Below are 22,746 nucleotides of genomic sequence, written 5' to 3' on the forward strand. Positions count from 1 at the left end.
CCAGGACCGGTTCAAATAATCGTCACCGGTGGTGGCCGTGAGCAGGAATCGAACTCGAGTCGCCGGGTTCGTAGCGCAGCGCGCTACCTGCTACACTACAATGCGTTACGCTTCCACGTGCGCGGGTCACGTGACAGATGTGACGTCACAGCTCACTTGCTGTGCAAAATAGATGCATTATTGAGCCCCTTCCCACCCAAAAAATACAAAAGTGTATTTTTATAATTTTTGCATGGTGTACAGTCTTGAAAGTACCCACATGGAAAATTTAAAGTTTGTTGCATGTTGGGAAGTATTCTAAACATTTTGAACAGGCACACATAATCACAACTTTGCCTTTTATATATATGGAGATAAGATATTTAAAGCGATTTGTTTACAATTCCTACAATGTGCACTCCTGTCGTGTTTTGTTTGTATTGCTTGTTGTTGTAACGTTCTGACACCGTGCCCCTACTGGAACATCAGTGAGAGGAAGAAGAAGAGCTTTATAGCTCATCTGATTCCTCCACTTTAAATATTCAGATGAGTCCCTAGGCAACATGGCCGCTGTTTTGCACCCCCGTGCGTCACGCGCGTCAGGTGACGTCACAGCTAACGGCCGCGTGACATCACCCCCGGCGCAGCGTTCTTTATATTTATAGCCCTGACGTCACATCCGGGCAGCTCCTTTTAAGGGACAAGCCCCCGCCCCCTCCCCCCTTTCTAATTTGCATAGACGATCGCCCCTCCCCCTCCAGCGTGACGTCAAGCTCCAACGTTCACGCCCCCTACCCCTCCCCCCCACGTGGTGGTGGAGTGGGGGTGGTCTCAGTGTGGACGCGTGCTTAAGGAGCGCGCTGTTGGTTTTGTTGAAATTGTGGAGCCGCTCACACTTTAGAAGAAGCCTTTTAGAAGAGAGAGAGAGAGAGGTGCTATCGTCCACCACGTTCCACATCGGTCGTCTGTGCCAGGCCGTACGGTGTAAATATGTGAGCGGGAGCCTAAACAATACTCGAGTTACACCACTGTTTATGCGAGTAACGGGTGACACACTAATGTGTGTCACCGTGTGTGTGTATAGATGCATACATGTAACACCGGCTCGTGATAATGCCATGAGGTCGTTATGATCTTGTGTTTCGGACGGGGAGGGGGTAGGGGCGTCTCCCTGCGTCTTGTGACGTGAAGGGTGCGTTGTTACATTAATGAAATAGTGGTCTTCAAGCGGAATTCAGCGTGGGTTTTTATTTTTGTTTTGCAAAAAAACCACAAAAATTGGTATCCGCCGCCGGTGATCTGGTGGTGTTGGTGTTTATCGGCCGACTGCAAGCGACATCGGACTGCAGTTGCTGCATCGGAGGAGGTGAGAGATGTGTGCGTCTAAGTGTGTACAGCTACGAAGGCTAAGTTAAGTCTAACCTACAGCTTGAATCATTCATTCATAAATCCGGTCTTTGCATAGAAGCACACCCGTCAAATCTAGACATCCATTGGACCCACAACTGTAGGTCATAACTTAAAGCTTGGCAGGCTCTTATCCCCGAGTGATAACTGAAACCCCAAATCTTGAACACAACAAAGTCTTTGTCGAACTCAAACCCGCATCTACTAAACCTACTGCCACCCTAACCCCCAACCCAATCTCTTTGTCTAACGCCGACTCCGACATCATCCGGACCAGCGCTAAACCATCAACCCAGCCTCTTAGCCGTAATCCTTAAACCCCAAATGTATCTTACCCCCTCCTTAACTTAAACACAACCTCCACATTTGAAGGCTATCCTTCGCCTTAAACCACACAAACCTTCGTCCTTTATTACAGCTCTATCCACAAACAATATCGCTCTGCCGCTAACATCATCATCATCATCCCCTAACGTCTTGCCAAATCAACCGATAATCGATTGGGTTCGACATCAGAGGGGCAAGAAGGCAGTGCAGTACACACACACACACCCCATTGCTGTATTGTACTACACTTCTATGCTCCCGCGTCTACGCTCCCAGCTTTTGTCTAGAGACCCCAAAAATAATCAATCCGGGGGCGGGAGGAGATGCCCTCGTTGAATCTAGAAACACTCATCCAGCAGTGGATTGGCTGTGGCCGTGTTCAGCACGTGGTCATCTGTGAGCTCTTCCCAGCCATGTCAAAAAGACAAAGATCCCCCGGCCGCCTTTGTCTCCCCAGTGGCGATGTTTTACTACACACCGCACCGGGTACACATTTGAGGCCGAGTCAACCCTAGGGGTGGACGACCCCCAAGACCCTTTCAGATATTGGGCCCGTTCGCAACGCCGCTTCCATACGATGCCACGGGCGCACGATTTGGCATGGACCACCACCGGTGGTGGTGGTGGAGTCTTCTTGTTTGTTCGTTCTACTACTGATTTCGTTGGCACGGGGGTCAGCCCTGAGTCGGGCATGTGTGGGGCAACGCCTGTGTGTGTGTGTGTTTGTGTGTGTCATCGTCCAAGAGCTTGCCACGTGGTTTTCAGTGAATGTGTGCCTCTGTCTTCGCGTTGTGGAGGGGATGTCTGTGTCGTTTAGCCAGGAATAGCATTGCGTGGTACGCGTGTGTGTTGGCCGATGGAGGAGGCTCGTGAAGGACGCTGCTGTTGCTGCTCAGTTGGAGACAGTCGCCCTCCAGCAACAACGGAGGGAGCGACGCTCACAACAACGAGGGGGAACGCCGGGCGGATAAATTTGTGGCAAATTGTCACAGTAGGGGGGGTACAGCTGGTGGTGGTGCATCTACCGGTCATCTCAGTCAGCCGAACGATGGCACCTGCTGCGTCTGTCCCGAGCCTTCGACACTTCACGTGGCCTCAAAGTGCACCTAGCCTGGCACAGGCGCCGTGGTGACGTCACAGTTACTTAGTGGCGAACGGCATGTGTATTGGTGTTGGCCTGTGTGTGTGTGTGGGGAGCGGTGGTGTAGCGGTTAGCGCACTGCGCTTACGAACCCGGCGAAACCGAGTTCGATTCCGGCTCGGCCATCACCAGTGACGATTATCTGAACCGGTCCCGACCACCCCCTAGGTTGACCCAGCCTTAAGATGAGTACCTGGTGCTGTGTGTAAAAACATCGCCACTGGGGAGACAAAGGTGGTCGGGCGTGGTATTGGCCACCCCCCCCCCACTCCCTTCCGGCCTCCATAGGTGCTCGCTAACATCACTCCTTGGCCCCAACCAGTCTTTGTAGTCAACACGACATGAGGCTGGATCGGTGTCTTTGTTAGAGAGCATGGGGGTAGAGAGAGCGGGGGGGGTGATGCAGTGCTTACCGCCACCTATCATAGCCACCACCTATCATAGCCACCACCTATCATAGCCACCACCTATCATAGCCACCACCTATCATAGCCACCACCTATCATAGCCACCACCTATCATAGCCACCACCTATCATAGCCACCACCTATCATAGCCACCACCTATCATAGCCACCACCTATCATAGCCACCACCTATCATAGCCACCACCTATCATAGCCACCACCTATCATAGCCACCACCTATCATAGCCACCACCTATCATAGCCACCACCTATCATAGCCACCACCTATCATAGCCACCACGTGTGTTGCTGCTGCTGCTGCTGTGCGTTCAGCAGCGCTTGCACCCACACAGCCGCTGTGCGAGATTGAGTGGTGGGTCAGGGTGAAAACCCACGACGTTGCATTTCTTCCGGTGCTGTGCCAGCCTCAATCGGCGTTCGCCAAATCGGCACTTGCCACCGTGATCTGTGGCGCTGGAGGCGGTCTGTGAGCGTTGCGCCAATACAGCCACGGTGTGCATTGCGCCCGTGCACCCCCGTAAGCTTGTTTCGCGTGGAGACAATAGGCAATCTTGACAATAAATCTCAGCTGCTTATCCTCCATGGCGTTGTGCGGCCGCTGCACCGCATTCAGACATCACACCAGAGGTCGCAACCGGGTACCCGATACCCGTACCCTACCCGATTCCCAGGTACGGGTACCCGTTTGCGACCCTGGTGCGGCCGGGTACGGGTACGGGTAGGCCGTGAGTCACTGATGAGTCACCGTTTGTCACTCATTTCGGGTAGGGTACGGTTACGGGTAGGGAATCAAAACCCGTTTGCGACCTCTGCATCACACTACACTTGATTTGCCGCAGTCCGAGATCTCTGTGTAGGCAACTGGGCACAGTGTTTGTCCCAGTGTCCATTGTCAGTGTTTGGGTGTTATGTAATTGTGGGTCACCTGTTACTCTTGGATCGTGGGCAAAGCTGTTTATTGGCCTTGTGTTTACCTGTGAATCCCATGTTAGTCTATCGGTCCTATGTTGTTTTGGGGTTCTATGGTAGTCTGGGTCCTGCGTTCGTGTATGATTCGATTGGATCTATGTTAGCATGTGGGTTCTTTAGTCATCTTTGGGTCCTATATTTTCAAGCCCGATTGAAAACCAGACGTGCGCATGCATCGCTGAATTGTAATGAAACATTAATTCCATAATGCTGCACGAAATACGACTCTAAGCCCTGTTTTTGCCAGCGCCATCCAACACACACTGTGTGTTTGTGTGTCTCTGTACCTTGAGTCGCTATAAAACCACACAGGGCCCTTATCACCGTAAACACGCTGCTAAAGAGCGTCAAACAACCTCTAGATGTACCTCTGCGTTCATCGCGTTGTGCTGATCACTGCTGTGGCGTTAATGGTTAGCACGCTGGATGTGCAATACAGATGGAGCCATTTCGATTCCATCTCCTGGCGTGCGGCAGTTAAAAGAGCGAGGCACATTTATCAACCACACAGACCCGTCTCAGGAGTTTTAAATGGGTGGACCACAGGGCTGGTTGTGTTTTGTGGGGGTAAAGTTTGGGTACCTCGCACTTCTTCCAACACATCCCACCAGTGTGAAAGATAAGGCGAAATATCCTCTAAGAGCTCCCTTTAATGGAAGCTACAAGTTGGTAGAATTCGTTTAGCAGCGCTTGGTTCAATTCCCCACTCCCGGGGGCCTTTCTGTCTGCAGTTTGTATGTTCACTCTCCCCTGTTCTGCATGGGTTTTCTCTGGGTTCTCTAGACTCCTTCCTTTGCAAAAAAAAAATATGTGGTGACACACAATGTGACTGGTATTGGCCGCAACATCCCAACGAAACCAAAAAAATCAACGCCCGCAAATTACTCAATTGGCGACGCACCAGGCAGCATCGTCGTGTCCTGCGAAAACGAGGCAGTGCTCGCCTGGAAAAAATTAACCCGTAAAAACAAAGTTTTTCACTATAAATCCTTTATATGCGTGGCATCGGTTTTATTGTATTATTCATTTCTGTTTTTCTTGAGTAAGAGTTTCATTTTTATCACATTGGTATTTTAAATATGAAATGTTTTTTTTCCTAAAAAGTGGAACATTTTGGAAAAATGTTTTCACGAAAATTAATTGTCACGCACAACGAGTCTGTGTGCAAAATGTCAGCTCGATTGGATCACGGGAAGTGGGTTAAAAAACGACCGAAAGATTTGCACGGTCGTAAGCGCGCAAGCAAGTGAACTTAATATAAAGGATTTAAAAAGAGTCTTGAGACGCGAGGTGAGGTCCCTCCTTGGGTGGACAATCGTAATAACGATACGCTGCTGCAACACGTGATCATTTTCAGGGTTGAGTGGAAACTCCACGGACTCAAAGAGCCCAACAAAGATGACCTGTAAACAACTGGACGCTTATCGGAATGTCTCACGGTGACCCAGCGTGGCTGTGTTCCTTCGAGTCAACAGGGTCCAAAAAGTGAAATCTCTCACTCTCTCGCTTAGCAGAGGGCACTCGCAATGCCATGCGCAGTGTTGGCGGTGGTGGGATCACCATTCCGGTGGCATTCGCATCGGCTGCAAGTTAATCTTGCGAGCTTAGGATTCATTATCGAAATTGCCGCTTTACTCGGGGATGAGTTTTTTGGATGCACGTACACGTTTCGCATTTTTGTATATTCACGAACAATTCTGGATCTTTCTCTGACTACGATCGTTTACCTTTCTCTATACGTTACCAACGATGCATCTGCACGCTCGCAAAAGTGACTTCACCCAATGTCACTTGACACCATTTGTTGCAGGAAGAACACGAAATGCTGTCAGAACAGTGGTGTCCTTTCCCGTTTTGGATAAATCCTTGGGGGTTTTTATATATACCGGGTCGCCTTGAATTTCGCGTCTCGGGCTGCTTCTCTGGATTCATCTTCTTGGTTCTTTCGGTAAAGTCACGTAGAATGGAAATAATAAAATAATAAAAATAAAACATAATAAAATTATTCTCACGACGTTTCGGCCACAACGCAAGCAGCCGTCCTCAGGTGGAGAACACCTGGAGAACACCTGAGGACGGCTGCTTGCGTTGTGGCCGAAACGTCGTGAGAATTATTTTATTATGTTTTATTTTTATTATTTTATTATTTCCATTCTACGTGACTTTACCGAAAGAACCAAGAAGATGAATCTCTGCAGTCACGAAAGCTTTAAATCGAAAAATGCTTCTCTGGATTTTTTGGGTTAAGCCGAGAGTCTAGAGGAGCACCTACGTCCCCTGTGCTGTGCAGACGAGTGGCACCAGACAATGAGCTCCCCAATCCTGCCACGGTGCCCTGGTGATTTGTCATGATTCACGGTCTCGATTTGATCTTCAAAATTCATTACTATTTTTCGGCGCGTGTGTAATTTCTGCCGTCATGTGCGAAAATGGTCTCGTTTGTGACGTTCGGTTCGCTCCCATTAGCCTCGGCGCGTCGTTCCTGTATCATTTGCGTGCTTGGTAAATCATTATTTTTTTACACACACGCGATTCATTCCGATGCGGGCATTCAGAGCATAAACAATAATATTTTAATCAATCTTAATTTTAGAACTTTCGTGACTGCAGGAATTATTATTTGTTTTTTTCGGTTAAGTCACGTCTAAAGATAAAATAATAAATTAAATTAAATAATAGAATACGACGTTTCGTCGTGTGAAACATCGTATTCTACTATTTAATTTAATTTATTATTTTATCTTTAGACGTGACTTAACCGAAAGAAACAAATAATAATAATATTTTAGTCGGCTGATTGATGTGTCGTTACACATTTCGGTCCAGAGTCAATTCAGGCCATCATCGGCATCGTCTCTTCTCGGGTTAATAAAGTGAGTACCACTTGAAGGCAATTCACCAATAGAGAGGTAACATTCCTTCAGTTCTCCGTAATAACGTTTGTTGGGTTAAATCGCGTAAATACAAATGCGTCGTTAAACCCGCCACCACCCGACACGGCTAATTAGTAAGGTTTGTCACGTAAACAGAACATTCCAATTCGTTAACACTTAAGCACAACCGGTGTGTTGGGAAAGTACACCCACTGCAACATTTACAATTCGAGTTACTGTGACGTTTCGCCGCCAATTACAACAACAACAACCATCATCATCAGGCGACGGCGAGAAATTGTGGAGAAATCCTCCTGCACTGGTCTTAAACATTGGGGAATAATATTTGGTTGCAAAAAGCCCCGCTCGTTGGAACATTCTTTATACTCGATGGCGACCCACGTTCTCAAGGGGGGGGGGGGGCAACACCCAGCCCCCGCGGGTTCAGCTTGACAACTGTGTGCCTCTTTATTTCATTATTTAGTTGGGCCACGTGGGCTTGGCCGTGTCACGGAGAGAGGGACGGTCGCCGCGTGAATTTGGAGTAAAAAAAATAAATCTCGTCACGACTAAAACCCCCCTAGAGTTTTTCCCCGATCGGGTTATTGCATTTCGACGGCCCGGTGACAGATATATATATCTTATATATATTTAATCAATTTTTCTCTCTCGGAAATAGCAACTGTTGAAAAAAAAATGTGTGGATTTTTTTTCTTTCTATACGCGGGTTGGAGGAGTGTGCGGGGAATCAGCCCGGTTGAAATGATGCTCTGTTATTATTATTATTCTTGTGATTGATTTGACGCGCTGTTATGCGACGCTACATTGTCTGAAAACGTCGTCGACTATTTTGAAATTTTAGCATCTTAAGGCCACGGTGTTAATCACGGTTGTGTTGAGTTTTCGTTTTTTGTTATTTGTCTTTCGGGCACCGCTGGCAGTGCAGCAGCAGGGGTCACCCAAGGTCACGTGGCTTGAGGAGATGTTTGGCCGTCAGGTGGCCCCGTCAGCTTTCCTCTGACCAAATCACCAGAAACGCTCTCCCCCGACGGCGTCGGGCCTCGGGAAGCTAAGCGGGGTTTGAGCCTGGACAGTGACTGGATGGGTGCACGCTACGATGGGCGCGCGCAAGTAGGCACTGTGCACAACAGCAAGCAGTACAACGAAAACCTCTCTTGCTCAGCAGTCCCCCCTCCCCCAGCCTTTCCCAATCTGCACCGAGCGGCGAAGATGATCATGTCACCTTCGCGATCCGCATAGGCGTGGGGACGCCCTTGTCCACCCGCGGATTGACGAAGTGGTTCTTTGCAAGTACTGTGCACACTGTACCTGGCGTGTTAGGTGTAAAACCTGACACGCCACGGGCTTCAAGTTAAACGATACGAAGACTTCCATGGAGGCGGAAGTGAAGCTGCGGTTATTGACGCGAGCCCCCCCATCCTCCGCTATTGTGTTTCTCCCCTCGCTGGCGGTGGCTCGGCCGTGCTCGAGAATTTCTGTCCGAGCGAAGCCTCCTGCTGTGCCTTTTTAAACAAAAACGCGGACAGAGATTCCTTTGTGAAGAATGTTGTTGTTGCTGTGTTGGTGGATGTGTGCGGTGGTTCAGAGAGCACCTGTCAAGGCCGGTCCTGCTGTCGCTGCTGCTGCTGGCGGCGGTGGTGGCAGTGGTGGTGCTGGTGGTGGGCCTGTCACCTTCCACAACAACAACATTGCTGGTGTCAACGCAACACACAAGGTACCTTTTATTTTTAATGATTGGCTCAGTTGACCCGGTTGGGATGGCCGCGATATCTCGACCGCCTCGATGAAAAACGGTCCGTTGCATCGGAACGCCCGACACTCCGGCGTGCGTGTCTCCCTCGCGAATGGGAAATTAAAAAGGACACAAGCCACAGAAGTGCGATCGCGGCCATGCAACTCACACTGAGGACCACGCGGTGAACCCACAGAGACTCGGGAGATGCACAGAAACCCGTGGAGGTACAGAGACTCGCAGAGTTACATTGAAGACATGCGCAGTGGTGCGATTGTGGACATGCAACCCCAAACTATGGACCGTATAGTTAACCGTTGTCGTTTGCGCTCCTTCAATGGAGAAAAAATAGCAAAACTACGCAAAAAAAATTCCCGAAACTCACTCGTGGCGAGCAGACCTCGGCGTTAGCATTCAGTTCCTGAAGATATTTCCGTACGCACGTCTAAGAAATAATAACGTCGCCCTGATAAAATTATCACGACACTACGCGGCACGATACGAATTTTAACGATGTGACGATTATCGCACAATCGGTTTACCATGTCTGCTTAATTGAACTGCACATGCGATTGTATCGGGGTTTTTTTTGCGCTTTATCTGTACTTCTATTAACGAAGAGAGATTTACGTGAAAAGTTTTCAACCGCCGGTCACTCAACCTCTAAGCCCAGCCACGTGCCTTCTAATCATTCGCAGCTTTACATACTGAAACGCTTGGAACGCGCGCGCTGTCAGGAGCGAGCGGAAAATATTTAACTCCGCTACAACAAAACCACGATGCAGTAGAACAGCCATGCTGTCAATTACTCCATCCGTAGAGCGTTTAGTCAAGCACCAATTCTCAATGGGCAACCGCTGTTGGTGTTGAACAGCATTCATTGCTTCGGTTAGTTCGTCAATATATTGTCAGAAAGTTAAATATTTAAAAAAAGTGACCGACGATAATTACGTTGTTTAGCCAAAATGGGCGACGCTATTATCGTGGACTTTATTTAGTATCATGACCCCATCCTCCCCCTTGCCAAAGGGTGGTCTAACCAGCTTATAGAGATGTGCGTACAGTTTCAATTTCACATTTACCCTGTATTCATTTGTTACGCGCGACCCAGTAATGTGACCCAGCTTTCAGGCGGTGGTCAAATGAAACGAGCGTTGAAATCAGAATTAAGAGAGTCAGAATATTCCTTTATACTGGCGGAATCCGATGAGCTGTAAAGCTCTTTTTCACAGATCTCCAGTAGAGAGGCAGTGCTCATCTCCTATGTACGGCTCCGAGCCAGTGGTGGACATTCCACGTTGCTGTGGCAGGGGATAGTCGATTCACAGGACAAACCGCTCTGTTGATATCGACACCCGGAGGGATGATGGGCGAGACAAATAACCCCAACCAGGATGTGAACTGGCGGCTTTCCAAGTTGCGTGCCGCTTGCTCTGTCCTTGAGCCACCCGGCCGTATTGATAGAAATGTGTGCGTGCGGGGAGTGTCTGTTTACGGACAGCAAGATGCCTTTTCATGTTGCGCGGCCACGAATGTGACCCAGGTTGCGTGTGGCGGCGGTGACACGGTTCGATATTTTGACACAACAGACTGCTGGGGCAAGTGGCTGTTAGTGAGTTGCACCCATGAACGCCGGCACGTCACACGAGGGGGTGGGTGGCCAGCCAGCGCCACGCCCGGCCGCCTTTGTCTCCCCTGTGGCGATGTTTACATGCTGCACCGGGTACTCTTTGAGGCCGAGTCGAGCTAGGGGAGGCCCAGGACCGGTACAGATAATAGTCGCTGGTCTTGGCCGCGAGTGGGAATTGAACCTCGGTTCATAGCGCAGCGCGTTAACCGCTGCGCCACCGCTCCCCACCACCACACCACCACTGCGCCAGCCTTTGGTTTACGCAATCCCCATATCACACCGCCACGCCCCAGAACCCTTAACGCAGTCGACACCATTAAGAATGTCGTAGCATCGTCGTCGTCGTCATTGCCATTATCCGCCATCATAACTTTAATTTATCACACGCCCTTGTCACTACAGCATTCCTAGAGGTTCAGCAACACCCACACAACAAGTATGCACGTTTCGTCATCTTGAGGGGCTGCTCGGTGGTTTAGGTTGCTCGACTGGCAATAATAATCGGAAGGACGCGATCTCAACTCTTGGTCAGGTCACGGTGTGTGGTGCACTGCTCGCTGCTGAGAAGATAATGATACTACTTTAATTTTATATCGCGTCATTCATGCTCATGGCATCCGATAACAGCTGTTCAGTATCCAGCGCTAATCCCGATTTGTACTCGGCTTGCAAATTGTGCGGCTCTCTTCGAGATGTCCAGCTGCGTGATTTTAGCAGCCCTACTAATGAGGAGCCGCCAATGACGTCGAAGATGATGATGTCCACGCTGACGACGTGCACGATAACGACATGGACGACGTCGTCGTCGCTGCAAATACAGCCGCACAGGAAGCGTTAAAAGCGTTCAAACCATTGGGTCAAAACAAAGGGACGACAGTAGAAACGTAAGTGTAACGCGTAAAAAAAAAAAACTTTTTAGCCAAATGCGCAGAAAAACAAACGAGTTTGTTAGGTCCCGGCTCGAACCGCAATGCAAGGGTCTCAACTGCACGGACGGGGGTTGAAGTGGAAGAGAATTCCAGACGGCCCATGCGGAGTGTTTTTAGTTTGGCATCCTTCTCCCCCGCATATCCGCATAGCACGGTTGGTTACGTGCGGCGCGAAAGATTTTCAACACGAAGCCTTCTGCAGCCAGGGCTTCGCGATTGTGGAATCCACCTCCTCGGTTCATTAGGGATTCGGAGTCTTTGTCACTTTTCAAATCACTGTCTTAAAGCTCAGCTATTTGCACTGCAGGCTTTCCCTGTAACTTAAGATGTTAAAAAACACAATTTTGTTGACTGATTGGGTTACTCTGCAATTCGTATTGTTGTTCGCTGTTATCACAGTTCTTCATTTTATTTGAATTTCTGGAATATTCATTGATATTGTTATTATCAGCTTTCTGTGTAACTTAGATGATCTATGTCAGTGTGGTTTTATTTTGTATGTACAGCTTTTTGAGATTCTCCAAGATGAAACTTGCTTTATAAAATAGAGATCATTATTATTACCATACAGGGGACATACATGAAGGCGAGTACGAGTAACCTTCCATGCAACAAAAGGTGAGCTTTGTGAGAAGGAGGAGATTACGTGCCGGGAGTGAGATACGATCGGGAGCAAGCGCCATGAAGAAGAATAAAAAAAATATTTAAAAATAAAAACACGATCCTGTGATAGCACGATCGTGATCGTCGTCCATTAGGATGAGTGATGCTCCAGACAGTTACATTTTTTTTTATCCTTCCCAAAATGCACTGTTTTTTTCGAGAGGTCATGGCCTGACCTGAAGAGTGGACAAGAAAAAAAACTGTAATGAGTGATTGCTTGGTTGAATGATTGCACCTTCGTCATCGTCATCAGTAATTCTCCTCTTGATGTATTGCAAGATGCTTTGTTAGCATTGTCAATCATGCCACTTTGAACTCAAGGAGCAAATCGTCACGTGCAGGAGGCTCTTCCTGTGCAGACGGCAACTGAGGTGAGACTGCTGGAGGAAAAAAGCAGCATCGTTCAAATAAGGATAAAACAAAAAAATATCCCATCTCCCCCCTATGTTGATGAGTACAGGCTCGGTGTGAAGCGTCAACGGTGGCTGTCCTGTAGAGCAACTGGTCCCCGTAACAGGAATGTGGAATTTCCGCCACTCGACTGGGGGGGAGGGGGGTGGGTGGAAGGGACCGCCACTGCATGTGTGAAAATCTGTTCAGGGATGGGAGTGGTGGTGCGGTGGTTCGCACACTGCGCTGCAAACCCCCGCGACACGAACTCGATTCGGTGGTTGATCGATCTCCAAACCGGTCCTTCGCCAACCGTCCCCCTGCTCAGCGTGGTGAAGTACGGTTGCGCAAAGCTCCCCCCGCGGCCGACGGTGGCGCAATAGATTGGCAAAGGGGCAGCTCGAACCGAAACGTCCTTTTTTACTTTGAGCCGAAGGTGAGCAGAGGTGTCGAGTCGGGCTTTGTTTGAGACTGCTGCCTTGCAATTTCTCTCTCTCTCTCGCGTTGAGAAAGGGCAGCAGTGTCCGCGATGTCAAGGTACAATCGCTCGCTCTTGAGGGCTGTTTTTACCACCAAGCATCCGGCTCTGGGGAGAGACAGCTGGTGCGTTCCGCAGCAGTAACACAGAACACCGCGCAATAACAAAAGGGGTCAAAGGGTTTTCCGCGTTGAGCGGCTTATCTCGTTTTGGGCGGCCCTGAGCTGGCAACGGAAAGTCCACATACCTGCGGCAGGCGATCAGTCGCGCTCTCTCTCGCTCTCTCTCTCACAAGCCGCTGTTGAATTCCCGCACTGAAAGCGTCGCGCATTTTGTTTACCTCAAGGCGGGGCGATAGGCCGAGCCTCAACCCCTGAACGCGATGGTGATCGCCCAAGCGCTTGCGTTCATCTTCCGGCAGAACGCCGTGGAAATGATCCTGAGTGCCGTCGTCTTGCTGACCGCCGTTGCCGTCCTCGGCTGTCCCTTCCGTCGGGTGATTCGTGACGTTGGGGTCGAGCAAATATCCAACTTTCATGCGCTTAGGTTTTTTTCGGTAAAGTCACGTAGGTAAAAAGAAATAATAGAAATAAATAATAAAATGTTAGGCGTAATGATAGAAATAAAATAATAAATCACGACGTTTCGGGCGCAACACAAGCGTCCGTCATCAGGTGGGACAACCACAGCAAGATACAATTGCTGAAGTGGGCAAAAGAGCTCTTTTGCGCCCGAAACGTCGTGATTTATTATTTTATTTCTATTATTATTTCTATTATTTTATTATTATTATTTTACGTACGAAAAAACCTAAGAGTATGAATCCTTGCAGTCACGAAAGCTTCAAATCTAGAAATATCCAACTTTCGCTTATCCAGCGTCACTGCTGCACTCGATGTATTTTTACCAAGATCCTTTGCCTCTGCATCTCTCCCCCCCCGCCCGCTTTCCCCCGTCTATGCTACACACGGCTTAACACGGTGCGTACAGTAGTACGTACGTTGAACTTCTGTCGCTCCATGTGGAGCCAAGCCGTGCTAATCGGAGGTGCGCGGGAAGGACGACAAACTGAACGCGACAAGCACTTCTAAATAAATGGCACTTGGGCCTTTTGGCCTTTTTGCGCTGGTGGCTTTTAATAGGTTATCGGAGTAATGAAAGTTCGCTCGGAGGCTGTGCGGGGGCATGTGGCTCGTGGTTGTAAAAAAACGCCTCTTTGTTTTGTTCTGCGTCGGCTCGCGAACAATGCGGGCCTTTGTGTAAGCGAAGGAATGCTCATAACAGGTGATTCAGTCGAGGCAACCGGGGGAGGGGGGGGGGCCTTGATGAATGCCCCCCCCCCGCACTTCATTATCATTCTTGTTATTATTTTGGTTTGCGCCGTTCGTCAAAAAGAGTCGTGTGTGACGCTCCGAGATGGAGAGAGAAGAGAGAGAGAGTGGTGGGGGTGGCAGGGGGGTGGGTGCCAGTGGCAGCGCCGAAAATGTCAAGTGGGAGCGGCCGGGATTTACGAAGATGCGTCCGTTGACGTAAGCGCCGTTGCGGTTTAGGGAGCTTGAGCCTCCGACGCATTCGACTCCTCCGGCTGCTACTCGGCGTCCGTGACCTTTCCGGCCGGACGATTAATTATCGCGCGTTGCTAAATGAATAATTGCATGTGCAGTGATTTTTTTTTTTTACCCCCGCCCCCCGGCGCGTTCCGAAGGATCGTTAAAATGCGGGGGTCGCGGTATGGTTCACGAATCCATTAGGGATTTATCTATGTCCGTCGCGCCCTTGCTGTTCGGATAATATCTGTACCGTCGTGGCGACGGTGGTGGTGGTGGCGGTTTGGAGTGGTCCGATTGGCTTAACGGTATGAAGAGCCATGAAATGACGTTAATTTGGAACTCGCACGGTTCGATGCACGTACGAATCCTAAGTGACGCGGACGTAATTATCGTTACTGATCAACAACGGGCCAGCTGGCTGTTTGAAGGCCCCCTCTCCCCTCACGGTCTTGCGATGCGACGATCCGTCTGGCACCATTGGCACGAGCCGATTTCATCGCTCCGTCTCCCCGCGCGTGGTGGCCCCGTCCGTTGGTGGGCGTCTTGCCTGCCTTGGCCCATCACTCCATTGTTAGTCTTGACCACCAGCAATCATCCCATTGAGAGCGGCGTGTCCTGCCCAAGCGCACTTTTCTTGACAGTCAAAATGCCGTCCGTTGAAGCTGCGTTGGTATTCAAATAATCCACGCTCCCCCCCTCGCCCCCACCGTTGCCTCTTCTCATTGTAATTCCAAGGGATGCTTCTCTCTCTCCGCAACACTTTTTAACCTTTCGCTCAACTCCCCTCCATGGGCAACGTCCACTTTTAGCGGAGCCGTAGCCACGTTGCCGGCGCCGGCGCTTTTCGACCGAAATAGCCCCCCAGCGGCCGCTTCGGCAGGTGGGAAGAGGCGGGAAGGCTTCGCTGGAGGCCTGGGACGGGGGCGGGGGGGGGGGTTGGGGGGGCGACGCCAAACGGATGTCCGAGGCCGACGTCGGCAGCCGGCGACTGCGGGTCGCAGGTGGGCCGACTTGACTCGCCGCTCTGGCACGGGGAAGCAATTAAACGACCAAACGAACCGAGCGCGCCGGGCAGGAACGCGCTGCGGGGGCGGCGGAGAGCGAGCTGGAGACGCGGGAGACGCAGCAGCAGCAGCAGCTAGCAGGCAGCCACGCGAGAGACATCTCGCCACGGCCGGCACCGCCTCGATGCTATTTGCGCCGCGGAGCGGGAGGGGCATTGTTTTATTTACGGCCCGATTCCAACCGCCCACTGCTTGTGCGCTTCGCCTCCGAATCGTTGTGCCCTCACGCCTCCCCGTCTGTTCTCACGACGTTCGGGTGCCAGCGGATCGTCGGGGTTGCCATGACATTTTGGGCGCGCTCCCAGAATTCCGCTCTCGTTTTTTGGTGCGCGGTGCCCGGCGGGTGCAAATCTGGCGCCGTGAATTTGTGCCGTATTCTCCCATTAATACGATGCACCTTTATTTTTTTTTTCCCTCCTCTATTTTAATGACGCGTTTTTGTAGGTGTTCGTCTTATCGTGAGTTTGGTGCGTCTTTCTGTGTGTGTGTTCGAGACCGGTTTAGCTCGCTGCGCTACGGACCCGGCGACCCGAGTTGGATTTCCTCTCGCGGCCAACACCCGGTGACGATTCTATCTGAATCCGTCCTGGGGTCTCCCCTCGATCGACTCGGTCTCAAGCGAGTACCTGGTGCGATGCGTCGGGGAGAGGGTTGGGCCGATCTACCGGTCGCGGAGACAAAGCTTGGGGCCCGTCAGCGGCGGCGGCGGTGGTCAGTGTTAGATATTCGCAACGCTCGGCGAGCCGCGTACGCGGAGGCCTCTGTCGGTGGGGGAACTATTTGTTCCCCCTTTTTTGTTCCCCCTCGTTTGTTCCCCCACCGCGGTTCTCCTGGCCCTGCTTGGCCATGCCTCGAGCCGCTGGGGAGGGGGGAGGGCGCGCGTCTCTTTAACGAGCGTGGCAGCAGGGCTCTTTAATTTATTTAGTTATTAAAATGCGGCGCGTGTGGCGACGGTGGTGGGGGAGCTGCGCAGATAAAAAAAAATGGCGTGCGTAAAAATACATGAGAATTTTTTGTTTTTTATTTCAACTCGACGTGTGCCCGGTACACAGAACAAAAAAAGGGGGGGGGGGAGTGTGGTGGCGGAGGAGGCTAGAAATGCCGCGAACGAAAGTCCGGGTTACACGCAGCAGGGCTCCGTGGCCGCTGCCCACCCAGGTCGCAATCACAAGCGCAGGGAGTGGAGGAACATACAGATATATCTGCCTCTTATTCTGACGGCCCAAGAGAGAGAGGGGGGCACGCGCCCGGAGGACATCCGCTGCAGAGGTTGAGCGATGGAATGAGAGAGAGAGAGAGAAGCAGGGGGGTGTCGCACGCAGGGTCCCGGGTCGCTGGGTTCGGGAGAGCTATGGAGCGTTGGTGATGGCGAGCGGGGGGAGGGCCTTGGTTCAGCAGCTGCTGATGACGACGACGATGATGTTGGTATTGTTCATTGCAATTTGCCTGCAGGGTGCATCTGATCATTGCAATTTACCTGCAGGGTGCATCTGATCATTGCAATTTACCTGCAGGGGTGTATCTGATCATCGCGATTTACCCGCAGGGCCTATCTGATGCGTACACACGTCGCGCGTGAATGCGTTGATTTGTTGCGCGTGTTTTAAGGCTGACGTTGAGGAACGAGGCCGAACGGACGACGGGGAAGCACGCGAGACGCTCGCAAAGGGGAGACGGTGACAAAACGAGCCGACGACAAATTGTCGTCTCGTTCAAAGCCAGGCTCACCCAAACGTTTGGTTTGTGTAATGTAAGGGTCTGGAAACAAACGACACCGATGAGACCATCGGCGCCTCCGATGAACACGGCTGGCTACGTACGGTGCGAAAGAAATTCAGCACGCACACACACGGACGAACGTACGTACGGTGCACGCGGGAACAGAAAATAATCGGTTCGCGGGTGTTAAACGACCGCGAGGATCGCAACGATTCATCGAATTGCCGCAGCGAGTCGTGGTGGGGGGGAGGGGTGTTGGAGAGTGACGAATTCTCAACTGGAGCAGAGAGAGTGCGTGATGGTAAGATCCACTCATATGCCACTCTCTGCGCGTGCCAGCGCCTGCTGGATTTCTTTTCCCCGTGCGATAAAAAAAAATTTTTTGCCGGGAGCCGTGAAAGCGGCGTGCTTGGAATTAATACTTCCGAGTCTGCGGCTCCCCCCCCCCCACCGATGGCCGTGATTGATTATTTCCTCTCGCTGGCTCACGGCTCTTTCCGGCTGCTCGTTGGTACATGGAGCAGCCTTGATTAGCGGACCACACAGCGTGGAAATCAGCTGTGCTGCTCGAAGGGCCCCTCTGCGCCTACATTTTCAACAAGTCTCTTGATGTCTCCGGCCGAGTTGAGATTCTGCTTTTGCAGGGCAGAGTGGTGGACAGGTTGACGGGCGGACGGATAGGGCTGGTTGACGGGCAGACAGACAGGCAGACGTGGAGACAGACAGGCAGGCAGACGTGGAGACAGACGGGCAAAAACAGGCAGGCTTGTAGACAGAAAAAATGCGCGCTCGGCTGCACCAAAATACTTTGGCACAAATCACTCGGAGCGATCAAAACATTCTCAGGCAACAAGATGCTGCTTCCAAAAATAAAATAAAAAATAAGCCGGCGTGTATCTAATTTTGAAACACCCCCGGCGTTGCAATGTGCCAAACAAATTATTCTCGCGCCGCGCCGAGGCAAGGGGCCTAAAAAAGAATGTTTACGAGTCGTCGAGAGTCAATGCATCTCAACTCGACTGTTGCAATGCTGTCCTCTGCAGCCTCCCCCAATTCCCTCATCTGCACACGGTCGAAAGCACAGCTGCCAGACTTCTCATCCGTACCCATGAACGAGACCACATCAGCCCGGTATACCGATCGCTCTGCAAGCCCCCAGAATCGCACTCACCATCTTCCAAGATCCGCCCCCCTCCCACCCTGGAATCTCCCCTGTCTGCCTAACTCTCCCCTCTCATCTCACTCTCCTCCCCTCTCCTCCACGCTCTCTCCTATCCAGTAACTAAACCCCACCCCCCCAAGGTCATACTCTCACTCAGGTGGGAGGTAGCTAATTATATTTTCTATCCCCGCACCTCTGATTAGCAAGGTTGGCTACGTAACAGTGCGGAACGGCTCTCTCTCGCAAGCCGTCCGCGCTGTTGGCGCCCAGCCCCCTGTTCAAATCCAGACTCAAGACACCTTGCATTTTCCCTCCTCCGGCCTTCCACTTTAGTCACCGCAGTGTGAATACGCGTCGCGCGTTGCATTGTGTAAACAAACATGCAGGCAGGCAGAGCCGTGGACGCACACACAGGCACGCGCACACACAGGCACGCGCACACACAGGCACGCGCACACACAGGCACGCGCACACACAGGCCACGCACACACAGGCACGCACACACAGAGGCGCGCACACACAGGCGCGCACACACAGGAACGCGCACACACAGGCACGCACACACAGGCACACACACACAGGCACGCGCACACACAGGCACGCGGGCAGACAGATGGACAAATTGACGAGCAGGAATTTAGACGCACCTTTGTAGTCAAGTATATTTATATACAAATAAAATGTGGGGCCTCTATAAATCACTCTGACAGACACGCACACGTCAATGCCTACTCTTATTAATTTCTTTGATCAGATTAACGATCGACATTGATTTAAAGCTTGCTTGGACAAAAAAAAACGCGCGCACTTCACATCTTCACATTTATTTTCCATGTCGTCGTCCGGCAGTGTTCAGGTGGAACTAGAAACGGCGGCGTCTTCACCTTTGCTGCCGTCCACAAAATCTGTTTTGTGGGTCGCCGCGTCACGAACTCCTGGCGAATCCGGACCACGGGAACGCGAACCCCTTCCTGCGTTACCGCCGCATTTGGCGAAACAGCGCCACGGGTGAAAAAAATGCGCCCTTTTTTTTTACCAACAACGAGAAACCGCCAACGATAGCTCCAGGGTCAAGAGGTCGCCGCGGCGGCCAATACCTTTGGAAAGCCACGGCGTGCCGCCGCCACTGTGCTTTCTTTCTGCTAGGTCCGCACGGGCAGCGGGCGCCCCCCCCCGCCCTCGGAAAGGCCGCAAGAAGCTTCCGTTGTGGTTGCCCCTGCGCCACGCGCGGCACTCTCTGACACGGGGTAGCAACGCAGGTGCCCTCAAACGGCCGTCTCTCGTAGCAAGGGGAGGGTGGGGGGGGTGAAGTTGACCTCGCTCCAAAGTGGTTTACACGCGACGGACGGCGGCCGCAGCCTCGGCGGTAATTTATTTTCCGCGCGCGCTGCCGCGATCAATGCGGGCCACGGCTGTTGCTGCGGCGACACGGGAGTGTGTGCCGGATCAAAGCGCGACGCTGTCGACATTAATGATGAATAAATGTTCCCGGCGGAGAAGCTAGTGGAGGTGGGGGGGGGGGGAGTGACGGCGGGGGGGGGGCATGTGGTGACCCAGCAGTTTGGTGCACTGTGCTCCGTGTCTGGTAATGTGGTTTCAATCCTCAGGCCACGGCTAACGTCATTGGCCGAGTGATGTCCGAACTGGTCCGAAGCTGCACTTGCTCCCCCCCCCACTCACTTCAACAACCTTCACCTCCCCCCCATGTGGGTGAAGTATGGTCAAGAAGTGCTTATGATCGACGCGGCAATTGGAGGCTTTCATCCAACAGCGGATTTAGTTATGGTGGTGGTGTTCTTATTAATGTTCTGGGTGGCAGCTGTAGCTGCAACCATCGACTAAAGAAATAAGTGACCAGTCTCTCGATTAGTGCTTCAATTCCATTGATTTGTTAAACATTAAAAAATATATATAAAAATTGTATGAAGTTTAATTTTTCGTATCATTTTAAGCAGTGGGTGTTCAAAACGTCATCGCCTCTTTTGCAAAGGCGAACCGAGAGAGAGTGTGTTAACACCGATTCGCTACGCAGGGACAGCCTGACGGAAACCCACTTGCTGTACTGCAACACTGCATTTTAAAAGTGTGTACGTTTGCTTCAACGAACAGTCGGTTTCCACGCGCGTCTTGAGTCGCACGATTTAATGGTTGTGATGAAATCATCATCATAATCGTCACCCGTCATCGTCATCATCATCACCCGTCGTTTTTGACCGCGGCTCGCCAGACGTGCGCGCTGCTTTGAGTTTCAGGCGCGACGGAGGCCAAACGCTTTGCGCGTAACTTAAGATAAACCATCAAATGGTTGCACGCAATCGATCGATCATCTCGCCACGAGAGGAACTCCAGGCCTTGCGGTGGAAGGTAGCGGCTACCGGTGGCCGCTTGCGCGACGTGAAACCCCATTACATACGTGGTGTGTGACTCTGCCACCGCTCTGCGCAAGCGTCTCGGTGCGAGAGCTCAGGCGTCGAGTGCGCGACGGCGCGTTTACCCCCCCCCCCATGCCCTCTCCGTCCGCCTCTCGTGAGCGAGGGCCGGTCCCGCGGCGCCGCGCGAAGAGGATGGCGATTCGGGAAACTTGCGCAACGTTGGTCCAGCTTTGCCATTGCAGGGAGATCGAATCGCACCGGTGACCTGTGGGTTGGCAAGCCCGGCGGTGCGATAAACATTGCACCACCGCGGCAACTTCCCCCATATACCCCTGGTAGTGGGAAGTGAACGATTCATCCTCTGGCGGCCGTCGGATGCGTTGTCACGATCCGTGAAACACAGAAGGTGTTTGCTTTCTGTGTGTGTTTTTTTTTCTTCCCCGGGCTTGCCTTTTTGTTCAAATATTGCAGTCTGTAGAGACGCACGGTCTTGCTTTGATAATAAGAGACTTTGTGTCTGCCTCCCCAGAGTCGGGGTCGTGTCATCTTCGTATGTTCCATCTCGCAACCTCCGATTTGCCTCGGCTTGTCCCCTCCTCCTCCTCCTCGTCCTCCTCATCAAGCCCATCGTCATTCAAACCAGACACGGTGAACGTCGTTTCTCGGTCGCGTCCCCCGTCGTCTGGCAATTCCCTCCCTCCTCATCCCTGACTGCACCGCACATCCGCCTCGGCATTGCCACTCGGTCAGAATCTAAACACTTCTCTCTTTCTCTCGCTCTCTCATTAATTTATTCTCACGAGAGCCTTGGAAAGCCCTTGCTTGAAGTTCAGTTTGTGCGTGTTACACATTCACGAGACGGACGAACGAAAAACAATCTCCGCAGTCACCGAGGATTTTCCCAGCAATGTAAATCTTCTGACGTCCTGTCCAAACTTCGAACAAATATGGCATCATTGTATCTACACTCCAAAACCAATTCACGTTTGTCTGTCCCGTCGGTTCAGTCGGTGACGGCTCTCGTTTTTAAATCCTTTATATTAAGTTCACTTGCTTGCTTTCTTGCGCGCTTACGACCGTGCAAATCTTTCGGTCGTTTTTTAACCCACTTCCCGTGATCCAATCGAGCTGACATTTTGCACACAGACTCGTTGTGCGTGACAATTTAGTTTCGTGAAAAATAATTTCCAAAATTTTCCACTGTTTAGGAATTTTTTTTTCATTTAATTTAAAATACCAATGTGCTAAAAATGAAACTCTTACTCAAGAAAAACAGAAATGAATAATAAAATAAAGCCGATGCTACGCATATAAAGGATTTATAGTGAAAAACTTTGTTTTTACGGGTTAATTTTTGAATTTTTGCGTCGCACAGCGTCGCGCTCACGCCTCATTATGACTAAGGAACCGGAGCGGCCCTATGGTGGTGATGATGTGCTGCTCACAGCGTACGACCTCTGACCCAGGTAGTAAAAACCACGACCAAAAACAGCACGGGGGAATGCGGCCGGCCGCATTAATGATTGCAGTTGCGAGAGACACATTAACCCCAGCTGCAAAGATAGGCCGCTGTTGGCTTACGCGTGCAGAAAACGCGTGCGCTTCGCCCCCACCCCACCGCAGTAAACATTCACGGACCATCCTAATAATCGCACACGTGGGTGCCATTTTCAACGTAATTGTCTACATTTGTATAATTGTGGGGCTTCATCCGTTGAAATGGGTTCGACACGAATAAAGAAAAATAGTTGAAATATAATAAATGTTACTTTTTTTGTTTTTAATTTGCGCGTACAACAGCCGCCCTGCATAGGCGTTCGCTGTTACTGAGGGCCCAGTGGAAAGGTCCCTGAGATTATTGAATATATTTTTTTTTCTCCTGCCGCATTTCGATCCGAAATGAGATCTCTGGT

At 51.2% G+C, this 22,746-nt stretch overlaps 1 protein-coding gene across 6 annotated transcripts in view; it reads left to right on the forward strand.

Annotated features, from left to right (window-relative positions):
* The first annotated feature begins 801 nt into the window (after window positions 1-801).
* Window positions 802-22,746, forward strand: part of GDPD5 (glycerophosphodiester phosphodiesterase domain containing 5) — a 69,108-nt gene continuing 47,163 nt past the window's right edge. For 5 of the 6 annotated variants that reach the window (XM_078876164.1, XM_078876159.1, XM_078876161.1 and 2 more), the window contains exons 1-2: window positions 802-1,345; window positions 8,730-8,858. The gene's annotated coding sequence lies outside the window, so the exon portion shown is untranslated. The remainder of the gene's footprint in view (window positions 1,346-8,729; window positions 8,859-22,746) is intronic. The other variant, XM_078876160.1, reaches the window with a different exon arrangement.

Source organism: Lampetra fluviatilis, chromosome 43, assembly GCF_964198595.1.
Source record: "Lampetra fluviatilis chromosome 43, kcLamFluv1.1, whole genome shotgun sequence".
In the NCBI taxonomy this organism is placed as follows: Eukaryota; Metazoa; Chordata; class Hyperoartia; order Petromyzontiformes; family Petromyzontidae; genus Lampetra; species Lampetra fluviatilis.